This window comes from Anser cygnoides, chromosome 10, assembly GCF_040182565.1.
Source record: "Anser cygnoides isolate HZ-2024a breed goose chromosome 10, Taihu_goose_T2T_genome, whole genome shotgun sequence".
Lineage (NCBI taxonomy): Eukaryota > Metazoa > Chordata > Aves > Anseriformes > Anatidae > Anser > Anser cygnoides.
In genome coordinates, this window is record NC_089882.1 from 4441525 (window position 1) to 4455899 (window position 14375).

Sequence of the window (14375 nt, forward strand, 5' to 3'; positions counted from 1 at the left end):
TGTTTAGGTTTCAATCGTAAAGTAATTAAGGACAAATTTCAGCTCAGTGCAATGACATTTTTCTCGTTTATTCATTCTCTAAAAGAACGGTGCTTGGAGTCACTCACTCTGAGTGTGCTGAGCAAGATCTTTATCTCCTGAAATAGCAAAAACTTGCCTTTGGTCTTCGTCTCTGTATCCATTTTGGACCACGTCAGTGCATATCAGCAAAGTGAAGTAAAAACAAACCTGACTGACTGAAGCACAGAAGAGGCTCTAATGGGCATTTCTGTTTGACAGCTGTCCTTGCCATCGTGCCCATCCGTCTTCTCCAGGCCTAACCAGGTGATTCCTCTGGTAGCAATCTTGCAGAGCCCGCTTTCATGAACAGCAGAAGAGACAGGTTTCCATCTGCATGGGTTTATTTTTCCTTCACTGCAGTTAAAAGAACACTCAGCCAAGCAGAATTTGAAGTCAGTAGCACAAAATAAAGCAGCAAGATCACATGAAGGCAACTGGAGGGAACTGCAAAGGTGTAAGCGATGGACGGAATAGTAATGAGGGAATTAGATAAAAGCCAGGGAACACGTAGCACTTTGAAGAGTAAGAGATAAGCAAAACAAAATGCCCAGTGAATGTCCCAGCAACAGTTTCCCAGCAACAATAAATTCTGCTTGTGATAGGGCAGGCTGAGGAAAAGCTGGGGACCGCTGGTTTTCCGATTTCCTGCCAAAACCCCACGGTCAGCGGCACCATTGCATAATGCTCCGTACGACGTGTAAAAGTTGCATAGGTACGTATGATTCTGTGCAGCAGCTACTGCCAAGGAAATTATTCAGAGAGAGAGAAGCTGACAGACAGCGCTGATGATCGGCACTCGAGCTCTTTGAAGAGGTATCTGTCTGCTCCGAGAATTAATTTGACTTCCAGTTCAGCTGGAGGATGCTGACAAAGAAGTCATATTGCTAGGTGGGCAATTTGCGGGTGAGGTTTTCTGCACAGAAGTGATGTTGGCCTCTTGCTTATCTGTTACCAAGAAACAGGAACGGGATGGCTTGTTGCCACAAGGATCGGTTTATCAGTGTAACTGGGTCTTGCAGATTAAAATAAATGGGAATTTCCTGTGGATGAGCATCTGTGTGGCAGCAAAGGGTATCAAATAGCTGAAGGTTCAGACAATTTTTGAGGTGAAGGAGAAATGCGACTCACCCAGGTATACTTAGGCATTCTGCCGCTGTAAGGAGAGAAAGTGACAAATAGTCAGGTGTCTCAGAAAAGCCTGGATGGAGGAATAATAGCCATCGGTAGTGAAAGACATCTGAATTAGATGGATTCCCACTTCTAGGAAAGACTACCAAGATCCTAGGTTTATTATTGATGGCACTGAAAGTTTTACCTCTTTCCTTTTCTACTTCTGCAGTGCTCTGGTTGGTATTTAAACGTGCAAAGGCAGGTGATGGAGGGATGCTGGAAGGAAAGTGAAAAGCAACATAAATGGGCTAGAACAACAGCTGTGCATTGGCAAGGAGTACAAAGACAAGCCAAAAGAACTGGAAATAATCCGAAATGACAAAGTTTGTTATCCTAAAAATTTCTAAAATATGGAGGAAAGGGTGTTAGGTAAAGGCAGGTCACCATTTCCATGGGCTTTCTGAATCTCTCAGTCTTCTTTTCTCCTGTATAACATCCTAGACCAGATTTTAAGGGTACCTGAGCACCAAGAGATTCTGATTAGCATACAGAAAATTCACTGCTCCCTATTCAAACTCTTAACCGTCTGTCAAATCTGAAAATTCTGCCCTGCGTCCTGCTGTAAGGGATGCCCAGATGGGCACCGTGGGTTGTCTCAGGGAGAGCCAGGGAATATTCAGGTGAATAAGTATTTCAGAGATTGCTCCATATCGAAATCGTTTCAGGCAATGAATCATTTCTGGACTTTCAAAAGGTCATTGTGAGTTCCCCTGAACTTTTAAAGTTGGCTGCTTAATAAAACAAAATAAAAAGAAAGAAATGTTAGCAGAGAGAAATGCCAGTCACGGGAGATACCCGAGGAGCGCTCCGGCAGGTCGTGCCACGGCGGCTTTTGGGCAGAGCAGCCAGCAGCGCTGCTTCGCCCGATAATAGCTTGAAATTAAATGCAGTCTCCCTCTCCTTACTGCAACATACTTAAATTGAAGTTCGTTGCCCTCCGGGGCACCTGGGTTTTATCACTGAACTCTCAGAGGTGAGGAAGCCAAACTCCTGCCCGCACTTCTGCTGGAAACTGAAGGCCAGGCTGGCAGCCCGGGCTGGCAGCAGGCAGCTAGGTGGAGGAGACCCCGCTGGCACCTGCCCCTTGTTCCTGGACCTCCCCAGGGGCTGCTCTGGATGACTTCTGAGTGACTCCCAGGGCAGGTAAGGTGCTGAGCATCGCTTTTTTTGGTGTTCGCCCCAGTCTTTAATTCTGCCACCCTGCGGGTACGGGGCCCCTGGCGGTACCGAAGGAATTTAAATACCGAATTTAAAGCAGCACAACGATGTTTTCCTTTGTTGGTAGAACTACTTCAGTTCCAGGTATGTAGTGTGGTTTTTTTTTCTTCCTCCAAATCAGTAATCAGCCTTTGTCAGAAATGGGGAATGGATTGGTTTTTCAGCTCTGCTGTGCTTCGGGTCAGCTTGATAACATGGGAAATGGCAGCCTAATGACAGTTTAACACCAATTAACAGACCACTTTATAATAGATTAGTATTCTGAGTCTGTTGAATTGATAATTACAATAATTAACTCTCTGAGCTTGCACGCACTTCTGAACAGAAATTTGGTACCTTTGTTTCTGCTGAAGCAGGAAATGCACAAAGCAGACATGGATCATGTCAAGCGCTGCAGTCACTCACGATCATAAATTTACTAAAATTGGGCTTCCTCTTGCAATGTGCTTGCAGGTGACATCCTCCCAGGTGGAAGTGACTACAAAGATGACTATTTCAGCCTTTGCTAAGCGCAGCTGTGAGCAGAACCTCTGTTTTAATATGTTCCTGTGGTTCAGATAAGAAGCAAAAGGCGTGTGTTCTGCAGAGCTGTTCTGCTCATCCCTGCTTCAGGATCCCTGCCTCCAAACTGACAGATTTCTCAGGCATTCAGGCCAGTTATCTTCAATGTTTAGTACTCGTAGTTGAAGTCAGATTCCCAAGTATGTCCTTTTCTGCTGGGAAAGCTAATAATGAGAAGTATTTCGTAAGAGGCAGCTCTGTACAACTGTTTGCAAGGAGACTCAAAAAGGCTCCATGTCCTGTGTGACCGTGCCCCCCGAGTTCCTTGGGCTAACTCTGTTTGCTCTTGAGTCCTTCAGGAAATGGAAATGCTGCTGCCAGAGAGATTTCTGTAAATGGTTTATGGAAGGCTGCAGGCGCCCAGGTGTGACTGCAGTTACACATTTCCTCTGAGGACCAGGTGCAGAGCACAAAGTCAGTTTGACAGAGACTTGCTGAGTCTTAGGATTCACAGGCAGGTCTCTGGTCACGTCTTCATGGGTCCGTGGTTGCAAGGTCTTTGTAATTCTTGGGTTACTGATGACTGTGTGCATCTCGTTTACTTTCGCCAACCCCCTCTCTTAAATACTGTGACACCTGCTAATGCACAAGGTGAGCGTTATTGGTGGTTATTTCTTCAATACTTGGGCAGTGGGCAGAGCTAATGCAGCAGGGGAACTTTGCAAATGCAGCCTGTTTGGGTATTTCTTCAGTCCTGCTCAGATTATCCAAACAAACCCCTCGATGCATGCAGCACCAGCCCTGGAGAGCCCCAACCCCAATCCCACTTCCTTGGAGGGTGCAGTCCCGTATCGTTAAGGAGCCAGCGTCTGCCTGTCCACAGGGAAAGAGAGGTTTAACAGAAATGTGGATTTTTAATCTAAAGGGGTTTTGTTTGCATTGTATGGATGGATGGTTTTCATCACGCCATGCTGTACCCGGATAATTGGATGTATGCAGAGTGCCGCGACAAGCCTGGGTGACAGTGGGTTTGTCACGGAGCTGAACAAGAAACCTGAAGGCAGAGACTGCAGATAGAAATCACCAGTGTCTCCCTTTACCCCAGCGGAGCTCATGGCCCCTGTTCTTGACATTTAAATTTGTGAATCCCTCTGGAAAAATTGCGTGTTTGACCATCTTGACAGAAAAAGATGGGATCAGCATTCTGGTGTGTGTGGAGTGATTAAAGTAACGCACCAGGGACATGCAGATAGGGTCCTCAAAAGAGCGCATTTCGTAGGGCTGAAAACAATTTTGGGCAAAAACAGCTGGGAAAAGAAGTATTTGGCAGGAAAAAGGGAGTAATTGGCAAAGGTGACAAGGAGTCCAAAATTTCTTGGTCAAGAAGGATAGCTGCTGCTGTAAGGAAGCTCTGCCTTGTTCAGAAAACTAGAAATTTGTTTTCCTACAACATCAGTAAAGAACTGTTTTTTAACATTGCTATAGAAGAACTGCTTTATTTTATCTTACTTTTTTTTCATCTTTCTGCATATTACAGGGCATTCGCTTTCATCGCTTGCTCTTCAACATAAGGTAAACACTATGCTGATCCACTTAAAATATAAATAAGTGCTGCATGCACTCCGTGGGGCGTGGAACAGATGTTTGAAAGCACAGCTGTGAGACGCTCTTATTTTTAGTCACTCTCAGCTTTTTAGAGCCTAATATCTCTCCCCGGTTATATTACAGCATGTCTTCCGTCCCCAGAAGCTCCTCTTCAGCTGCTGCCCTGGAGCAGGAGGGAGCCTGGTCCCTTTCCTGGCTTTGGCTCGCTCGAGGAGCTGGGCCGATGGGCTGCAAAAGGCACTGCTTGTGGTGGTGGGCAGCAGGAAGACTGGTCACTGGCACAGGTGATACAGCAGTTAATGAAATGGGAAATCACAGAGATGCATCGGCTCTTCCCTGCCCAGGTAGGTGCTGGGCCAGGTCCTTGGTCAAGGGAAGCAAAGGCAGCAGAGCTGTGATGGATCGGGCTTGCAGGAGCTTAACTCTTACAAATAATACCGTATTTGTGGCCTTCCATGCCATATATCAAATATTGCAGTTGCTTGGGGGTTGTTTCGCGGTGAGTGTAAAAGGAGGACAGATTTCAGACCTCTCGGAGAGCCCTTGTCTGTGATTGAAAGCCCGCGGACAAGACTGCGTTTCTAACAAACGTCTTCATAATACTTAACATTCAGTGGAGTAAAAGGAGAATAATGAGCACTGCAGCTATCCCAGGTTAGTAATTACCACCGTCATTATTAATTTTCCAGAGCAATCCCGTCAAATGAGTCATTATTATCTCAATTCCTTAGCCAGGACTGATTGATTCTTTCTCCCTGTTGTGCTTAATTTCATATAATGTCTGAGTACAATATAGGACTATGGAGCCAGTGTAATTCTAGTGCAGAATAATTCTAAATAACCAAATCCCTTGCCTACAGCACTTTTTAGATCTGATGCTTTATATTACTTAACTGAAATAAATACCCCCGTTCAAAAAACCTCATGTTATTTTAAAGCTGGTTGTAATTACGCCAGAGGAAGAAAAATGATATCAGACATGATTAATTTGGGTGTCCATTCCATAAATACGTCTGTCACTGCCCTTCACACCTGGATCTGGTCTGTGTTTAAATGCTACATCTGGGCTGGCACCTACCACGAGTTTCACAGCACGTTGCAGGGGCTGTACGGAATAGCCTGGAATAAGTGTTGGTGATCTTTCTGGTTTCATTAAACTCATCTTAGCGTGCCACAGCGAGGAGAAATGAAAACCTGTTTCTGGGAAGGGATGTCTTGGTTGGTATTTGGCTGTGCGGGCATTTCTTGGGTGGGATGGTGTTCCAGCTCTGCTTCATGAGCACGCCGTGGTCTTTAGCCAGCAGACCCGAGTATGAAGAAGTTCAGTGCCAGCTGAGGAGAAAGCTCCCTGAGGAAATGCTCAGATGTTTCTAACCTCTACAGAAATAGGAGTAAATAAAAAATAATGTCTTTGTGCGTGGTGCAAGGACTGGGTTTATGAAAGCTTCTAAGGAGCCTTCAGATGGGGTGGAACAGCTCCCTTTCTATTAAAAAATTGGAAACCCACTTCGTGTGGTTTTGTTGGGCTGTCGGGAAGGAGAGGAGACAGCAGTTGTTGTACAGCTTCGACCTTTTTGTCTTCCAGACGTCACACACAGCTAGACTGGAGAGGAAAAAAGAGTAGACTATGAAGCCAGGAACAGCAAGTGGCAGATGATACCCGTAGTACTGGGCGTTGCTTTTCTTTATTTTTATATTTGTTAGACTAGGTAGATAGGATGGCTAGAAATCTTTGTCTGCTTTGGAAGGAAGATCCCTTTGGGAAGGAATCCTTGTCTGCTGGGGAAGTCTCCGTGCTGCTGTGCCACATGAGCTGTGTAGGATTGTAGTTCTGCCTTGCAGTGCTTCGTCTCGTGGTGCCAGGAGCCACCGCTTCTCGCAGCCACGGCTCAGACTCTGCGAGCAGCTCTCGAGCTGAATTTTACCCGCACTCAGCAGGCAGGAACGAGGCCAGCAGGCTGGGTTTATTGCCCGAGCACTGTTACATGTGAAGCAGAGGAGAGGCTGTGCATTTCTGCCCGGGCACCCAGTGACCTTTCCTGCCTGCACGGCTTGCAGGGAAGGGGAGAGAGGCACCTGTGCCACCGCTGCGAGCGGCTCTTGGTTTTGCATTTCTAAAGCCAGCCTCGCTCCCCAGCAGCAGGCGAGTCCTGTGCCAGCCTGGCTTGTTTCTGCTCTGACATTTAAGGATATCAGTGTAGGTTGCTCTGGACTGGCTTGGGGGAATTAAAAATATTGAGTTGAATGCTAAATAAATGAGGAGAGTCTTGCGACATTTCGATATCTTGGCCGCCCAGCATTCATTTATTTCTATGGGTCACTTCTCGAGGCAGTTCCACTTTAGTCTGGTACTGCTGAATTAAAAACTGTATGTACTTTCACAGTCTGTGAAAGCAGAACTTGGTTGTGCACTTGGAACTTGGAACTGTCCTTAGCTGGTGTGTGTGAATGTTTAAATCCAGCAGGAGCTGTGTGTTGCACCGGGACTGGGGTGGTCCCGCCTCTGGCTTTTGCTGTCTGGGGATGCTGGGCAGTGGAAATCCGTACAGGGCATGTTGTTAGTTCCGTGCCCTGGAGCCGTGCTGGGCAATGCTGTGCCAGGCAATGCCGTGCCATCGGGTGGCAGAGCCGCTGCTCGCCCCAGGATGGGGGACCTCTTGTGTCGCTCTGAGCCTCAGCCCCAACCTTGCTCTTGTGGTCCCGTGTCTTCTGCTCATGTAATGGAGTGCACCCTGTTGCATTCCTCTAGACGTAGTGCATAAAAAGCTGTGAAATACATACTAAATCTTTATGATTTTCAGATTTTGATAGGAATACTTGATAACATTAGTGCCGCCTTCTTGGAGACATTTCTCTCCTGTAGGTTTTTTTTTTTTTTTTTTCTCTGATGTTCCTCCTTGCCATTAGGATTCGGTCAGCAAGAAGCAGCTAATGTGATGGTTTTACATACTATTTTTTCTTATTTACAGTAAATAAGAATACCCTGTTAATTGTTACCTTATCAGTTTACTAGGTTTGAGATGTTGAAGCTAAAGCAAAGCAAAGCAAACCTTGAATCAATCAGAGGATCCTTATGGGCACGTGGAGTCCTCTGCTGAAGTCAATGGAGATGTCTGGGCTGTTGGCAGAAGGTAAGCACGCAGCTGGTGAACAGTTTCTGCCCCCGAACGGGAGCTGATTTATGTCTAAATCCAAATGTACGCATAGTGCATCTGAAGTCAGTGAAGACAATGTCTGCAGAAAGGAAATGTTTATAGGTACAACAGTGTGAGATTGTAGCAAGCTGGCTCAGTTAAAAAAAATAATTTAAAAAATGATATTACAACAAGAATCTGAATATAAGTTAAAGTAAATGCAACTTCTTACATACAACCAAGCCTGGAGATAAATCTCCATGTTTTTATAATAAATGTTATTTTATGGCAACCACCATATGCTACCTCTGGTCCTGTTTTGAGTATAAATCATAACAAGTGTGTATCTTAAAATGCTTTATTGTCTTTTTATGGCCACATACGGCTTCTGTTCTTTCCATTTGTGATTAATTTTTTAATGGTTCCCCCTAGAACCTAAAAAATAATTAAAACTAATGAATACTCTGCAGTGACAGTAAAGGAATGAGAATATTGCATCCCTTCTCACTTCCCAGATCTGATCAAAACGAAGCGTAGAGCTGTGAAGTTGTGACACTGACATTTTGTACTGAGCTTCCGACCACCTCCTGAGACCAGACGATGACTTTGGGGAAGATCATGAATTAGAGTTCTCATTGTTTCACAGGAATAGTGCTGAGAGGATAGAATTAAAATTAGTTGAAGTAGCAATGTTTATTTCTTCGTGGAGGCTTTTTAACAAATTAACCAAATGTATAAAAGATTTCAAGATGGACGGATTTTATTTTTTTATTTTTATATTTTTGTCACTGCCTCCGGCTCCAATATTTGATATATTTGATGTAATAGGAGTGGCTGGGCTATTTGTTTCAACCAAATCTTGTAACTATCACAGCCTCTCTTCCTGTGAAACGCCACTGTGCAGCTTCCAGCCACCTACACGCACGCAAGCACACGCGTGTCTGGAGTTACGGCGAGCTTTGTATGTTGGTGTGGCAGCCCAAGAGCCCGAACTAAGCAGCTCGTCCTCCTCCACCATGCCCGAGCAGACCTGCAGCCATCGGGGGGCCATAGCGCTAACCTCTTTGGCCACTTGACTGCTTGGCCTGCTACCAGCTTGGGTTTGGCCAAGGAGTTGAAGACTGTAAAATATTGTTCTTTTACTAAAAGGGGCTCTTTTACAAAAATAAGCAAATAGTGGGGAAGAAGGAAGTTTCATCTGATAGCCAAGTGTCACCCAACACGTAAGAAGCCAGCAGTAGGATCAAAATATTGAGTCTCAGTGTTCTGAATGCCAGTTTCATGTCTTAAGCATGATACCATTTCTTACTCTTCTACAACTTATTTTGATTAATCTCTGGTTATGAGAGTTTTAGCAATTTAACTCAAAATGCTTTACAAGGGAGAGAAAAGCAGAGCATTAGGAAACTACTTTATCAGTTCTGAAGATATCGATTACAGAGGGAGGAAAAGTTATCATTAAAAAATACATGTAAAAGGAAAAAGGCCATTGAAGTCAATGCCATGATTCTTCTAGGAGGCCAAATTTTGCTGTCCTTACTCCTTAATTTAGAATCATAGAATCATAGAATCATAGAATATCCTGAGTTGGAAGGGACCCTTAAGGATCATCAAGTCCAACTCTTGATACCGCACAGGTCTACCCAAAAGTTCAGACCAATTAATTTAAAATATATATATAAAAATTACAAATAATAATAATTTTGTAATAATAATTACAAATAATAATAATAAAAAAAATTGATGACCGTAAAGTTAACATTTGCTATGCTAGGTTTCCAGTGAGCTTCCACCCTGTACAGTTACACAGTATCATGAGTTAAAGTGAACCAAATCTAAACTGTTGTGGCATATAAAGCAGCAAACAAAGGAAGGCAGCTTTTTTCCCTAACCCCCTGAGATTTATTCTGACAGTTTGCAACTAGATGAAATGGATAATGGAAGTCCCTTGTCACAATAACTCAGTTTAAATGTATTGTCAGATTAATAGACTCAGTTATCCACTCTTCCAAGGAGAAAAACGCCTCGTGGCTCCAAACGATGCCCTCACTCATAGCATCCGATCAAATTAACCCAAATTTAGGCTCCCAGCAGAAGCCAGGCAGTTTTTGTATCATGCCACAAAAATGAATTTATTTGTTTGTTTTTAATCTTTGTTTTTAAGGCTGGCCGAATGACTTCCAACAGCCACGGCAACATCTGCTGGTGACTGCGCAGCCGGGTGCCGCGATGAGGCCCTGTCACGGAGCCGTCCCGTGGTGTCCCAGCGGCGTCACCTCGGCTCACGGTGTGTCCTCATGTGGCCACGCACACCTCTGCCCCCCTGGGGACACCACCCCAAGCCAGGCCCCTGCTCAGCCACTGCCCAAGGCACGCAAGGCTTCTAATTGAATCGCCGATTAAACGGGGTGATAAAAGCTGCTCTTGAAAGGACTGCAGGGCTGTGTTTTGTGCTGCCTTAGCCTGATTTGGGGGAGTGGTGTTTTACAGCTGGTGGAAACTTGGCTTATGGACCTGCTGCGGAGGTTGGAAGGCATCCTGTAGGATTTACAGTGGCCAGCTCACAAAAATGCCTGCAGGAAGGCTCTCCCTGCCCTTCTGATCCAAGGGAGAAAGTACCTCAGGTCATGTCTATCCTCACCTCTCCTGTCCCTTCAGCCTCACAAGGTAATTTCACTTTCTTTCCAAGGCTGCAAGTTCGCTCCACGTTGTACCAGGTAGGCAATAAAAGCCCGTGCTGCTGGGGATGTGCCAGGGCAGGCCCTTTATGGGCTGCAGGAGCTACAGCAAATGATTACAGCCCCAGCAGCCACTTCTCCTGCCCTCAGCCTCGCTCAAAGCTGCCGATTTGCAGCACGGCCGCCCCGGTGGTACATCGCTGTGCGTTATGTTGGCTGCACATCTGCATGGCTACTGCTGCATCTTTATGTGCTGCTGGTTGGGGTTCGGGGGGGGGGGGCATATATTCTATCTTACATATAGTCAGAAAACAAATCTGAACTTCCAGTCCATCAGCATGTGGTGCTGCGTTCAGGAAGCGGTGCCATTTATTAGTGCAAGTGCAGTGAATTGTCCCGGTTTACGTCTGGAGAGTGGCAAATTGTTGGGTTTAATAGCAGTAAGCTGCTCTGATCTGCAATCACTGTCTGGTAGATTTTTTGATCTGACAAAGCTTTGTGCGAGCACTGCCAGGATCCTGCCTCAGCCTCTCGGGGGAAATCCTGCTGACAGGCTGCAGGCGTAGGGCACGTGAAGTGGGTGATTTTGAAGTCTGAACCTCTCTCGAGCTCGAGATACTCTTAGGCAGCAGTTTGCCTTCAAAGTCGCCTCTCTGGCTGTGCTTGCCACCTCTTGTGATTTAGCACTACAGCTCACATTTCCTCCACAGATAGTCATAAGGTTTACTTGCTAAAATCTCATCTTCTTCTCTTAATTAGGCATTTTCATGCAATGAACCATATGGAAGTCAATGAAAAAGGTGTTGATGTGGAGCATGGATGCTGACTGATAAAGCTGGCAGATGGGGAGATCATCAGCTTTGAAGACTGTGAGGTTTCCTCTGAAACTAAATAAATAAGATGGGCCGAACTAGATGGCAATGAGGATGTGCAGCGTGGCTTCTTCCCTGCGTCATCAGCAATTGCTCAGGTCAGTGGGCCTCCTGCAAGCATCTCAGCTCACCATTTTCCATTTTATAGAACCATAAAATGGTTTGGGGGTGGAAGAGACTTCAAAGCCCATCCAGTCCAACCCCTGCCATGGGCAGGGAGACCTTCCACCAGCCCAGGCTTCCCCCAGCCCCATCCAGCCTGGCCTTGGGCACTGCCAGGGATGGGGCAGCCACAGCTCCTCTGGGCAGCCTGGGCCAGGGCCTCACCACCCTCTGAGTAAAAAATTTCCTCCTAACATCCAATCTTAATCTCCCCTCTTTTAATTTTAAACTTTCTCCCCTTGTTTTATTACTATCTGCCCGTGTAAAAAGTCGCTCTCCACTTCCATTTGCTTGTTTTTCCATTTCCCCCGTCTCCTCTTTCTTGTGCTTCCTGTGCAGCTTCCATCCTCTGTTTCATGTCATCTTTGCACATCTCCATTGTCCTTCCATTTTCTTCAAGAACTTAGATAGTCTGTGACTATCTGGGACTTTTCCCAGCAAAGTAACAGAGACTCGTTGTGATGTAGTCCATGATCTGAATTTCTGCATGTAATTCTGTGTGTGTTGATTTGGGAGAATGATAGAAGAGCACATGTTCGCAAGCAGCTTTGAGTGTTGTCTGCACAGGGCTATTGGAAATATTCCTTCTCCTCTGAAACTTGTCGGTTGTTATTTCTGTAAAACTTCCCCTAGAAGCAGTAATTCCTAGCAACACCTGGAAGTTTTCTCCATGTGGCTGCATCAGAATCGAAAGCCACGGCACAAACAGAGAAGGCAACACTTGTGTGACCCTTCCCTGACTAGCAAAATCGCTGAGCATATCATGTCCCTGAGGCACGTTGGAGCTCTTTTATTTTAAACTATAACCATGAAATAGGAAAAAAGCCCAATGAAGCAAAAGCTCCTGCCCTTTTATTTTTGCTCTTAACATGTAAAAACGGAAGCACCTGCTGCCTGCTGGGCTCGTTAGGGCTTTTTATTTTCATAAATCACCGCGGTAGAATCTGAATTATTTACTCGGTAAACTTGAGGCTACGTTAATTTCCCTTATCCAATTTCTCATAACCGCTTTTTGTGCATTAGCTCTGGAGCTGTTCCCCACCCACCTTTTGTTCGGTGCCCACCCCGAGCAGGGTCCCACCCCCCGGTGACTGCGGGGCTTTTGTGAACTTCAAAAGCAGCCCAAAATGCCAGCCACACGCAGCCCTTCTGCAGCCGCTAAATTATGCAGCAGAATACAGCAGATCAAACATTTCAGAATTATTCACTTGTGGGTCTTTGGTTGGTAAAGTGATAAAAAACTCAGCGTTTCTTCTTTGCTAATATGTGGGGTGGTTGTTTTACATGCTCGAGAGTAATGTTATCAGGGGTGTGGGGGTGCGTATGTAATTTTTTAAGCGAAGCACTTCAATCAAAGCTTCATTCTCCTGTAAACCCAATTAGCTTCAGTCTGCCAAGTCAGCTTGACTGTCTGCAGGAATGTGTGTAAGGCTATGAATAATTGCTAAACACGGGTTTCTTTCCATCTAAGAAATGCCACGAGGCTTTTGTTACCACCAGATAAACCCTCTGCGCTTGTCTCTGAGGTTCCAGCTGAAGACATCCGTTCAGAAATGGTAAATGTGTTTGAATAGCATTCTGTGTCTGAAAAGGCTCAATAAAAAGCGTGTGCTTTCTTTGCTTTGGAGCAGAAGGTGGCTGAACCCAGGTCCTGGCCTCCTCAAAACCATCAGGGGTTTTGCCATTAGCTTTAGCGGGAGCAGGACTGACAATTCACGTGGCTCTATGGCACGTTGCTGCAGAATGAGCCCATTACTGGAGGAAAACACTAGCAGGGCTGTCCCCTGCGTCACACGAGAGGAAAGGTTAGAAAATGAAACGCTCCAAAAATACGTGCGGAAAATGGGTCACCTACTTTGTGCGAGGAAGCGTGCAGGATGCTCTCCCTGTGTTTTAATGCGCCGTGCACTGGTTTCCAGCACTTTGGACGTGGTTTCAGGGCCAGGATGATGCCAGGTGAGGTTACCAGGCTGTGCTGGCGCATGGGGTGCTGCCTGGCGAATCACCCAGCTAACTCCGGCCGAGAAACTGGACCACGAGTTCCTTTTAGCATCCCCTGAGGATGGTCATATTCCAAAGGCATCTTAAAGACTACCCAACAGTTTTCTTTCAAAGTGTGTGTTTTTTTTTTTTTAATATTCCTTTAAGTCCAAGGTTCAGAAAGCAATGTTATACTTTGTGTGATGGCTATTGGTTATGTGCTGTGCGATGAAGTTTTGACGCTTCAAGGAAAAGGTTAGATGTTTTGCAAGATTTGAAAATGTTCGTGTTTTTATTACTTAAGTGTTAAATGATGTGTATTTACGCTGACACACACATAGCGTTTTTTTCCAGATACGGCATTATATAAAGCAGCATGACATTATTCCATTTGACTTTTGTAACATCTGCCAAAGCAATGTGTTTGCACTAAGACTGAAGAATTTAGATATGAAAATATTTGCAATGCTACGGGGGAAGATACGATTTTGACTAATTTTATTATAGCAGGTACATGAGTGAACGCCTGGCCTGACAGCTATGAACTAAGTTGCACAAAGCAGGAGTGACAGTGTGCTTCCCAGCAGCAGAAGTCGGTGCCACGCTGGTTTGTCACAGCTCCAGCTTTCCTTTCCTACAGGAGTGACGCTGGTGTCTGTTATCCTCTGTACACAGTCAGCTGTCAACAACTACTTTCTCAATTACTTCAGGGTTTGTGGGGGTGGCACGGGGGAGCAGATGATACCTGATAATAGTACATTTTCAACAGGGGAAGGTTTCATTTTCTTTAAATAGAAACCATGTCGGAATAGTTGCTAGTCTCCCAGACACTGTGAAATCTAGAGGGGAATTTAAACCTTCTTTCTGTGGGATTATGGAGGACACACGTGTGCGTCTTGTTTCTTTTGGTATTGACGTGCTGATGACTGCTGCTATGTCTGGGTATGAACCCAGATATATAGGGGGCCCAAGAGGACTGCGTGGTCCTCTAATGA

General features: G+C 45.4%; 1 long non-coding RNA gene across 1 annotated transcript in view; it reads left to right on the top strand.

Annotated features, from left to right (window-relative positions):
* LOC106036777 (uncharacterized) overlaps positions 1-14375 on the top strand; it is a 50485-nt gene that overhangs the window by 6491 nt on the left and 29619 nt on the right. The window contains exons 3-7 of the long non-coding RNA XR_010833875.1: positions 4487-4521; positions 4678-4898; positions 7560-7685; positions 9853-10355; positions 11126-11336. This is a non-coding gene — a long non-coding RNA (uncharacterized lncRNA). The remainder of the gene's footprint in view (positions 1-4486; positions 4522-4677; positions 4899-7559; positions 7686-9852; positions 10356-11125; positions 11337-14375) is intronic.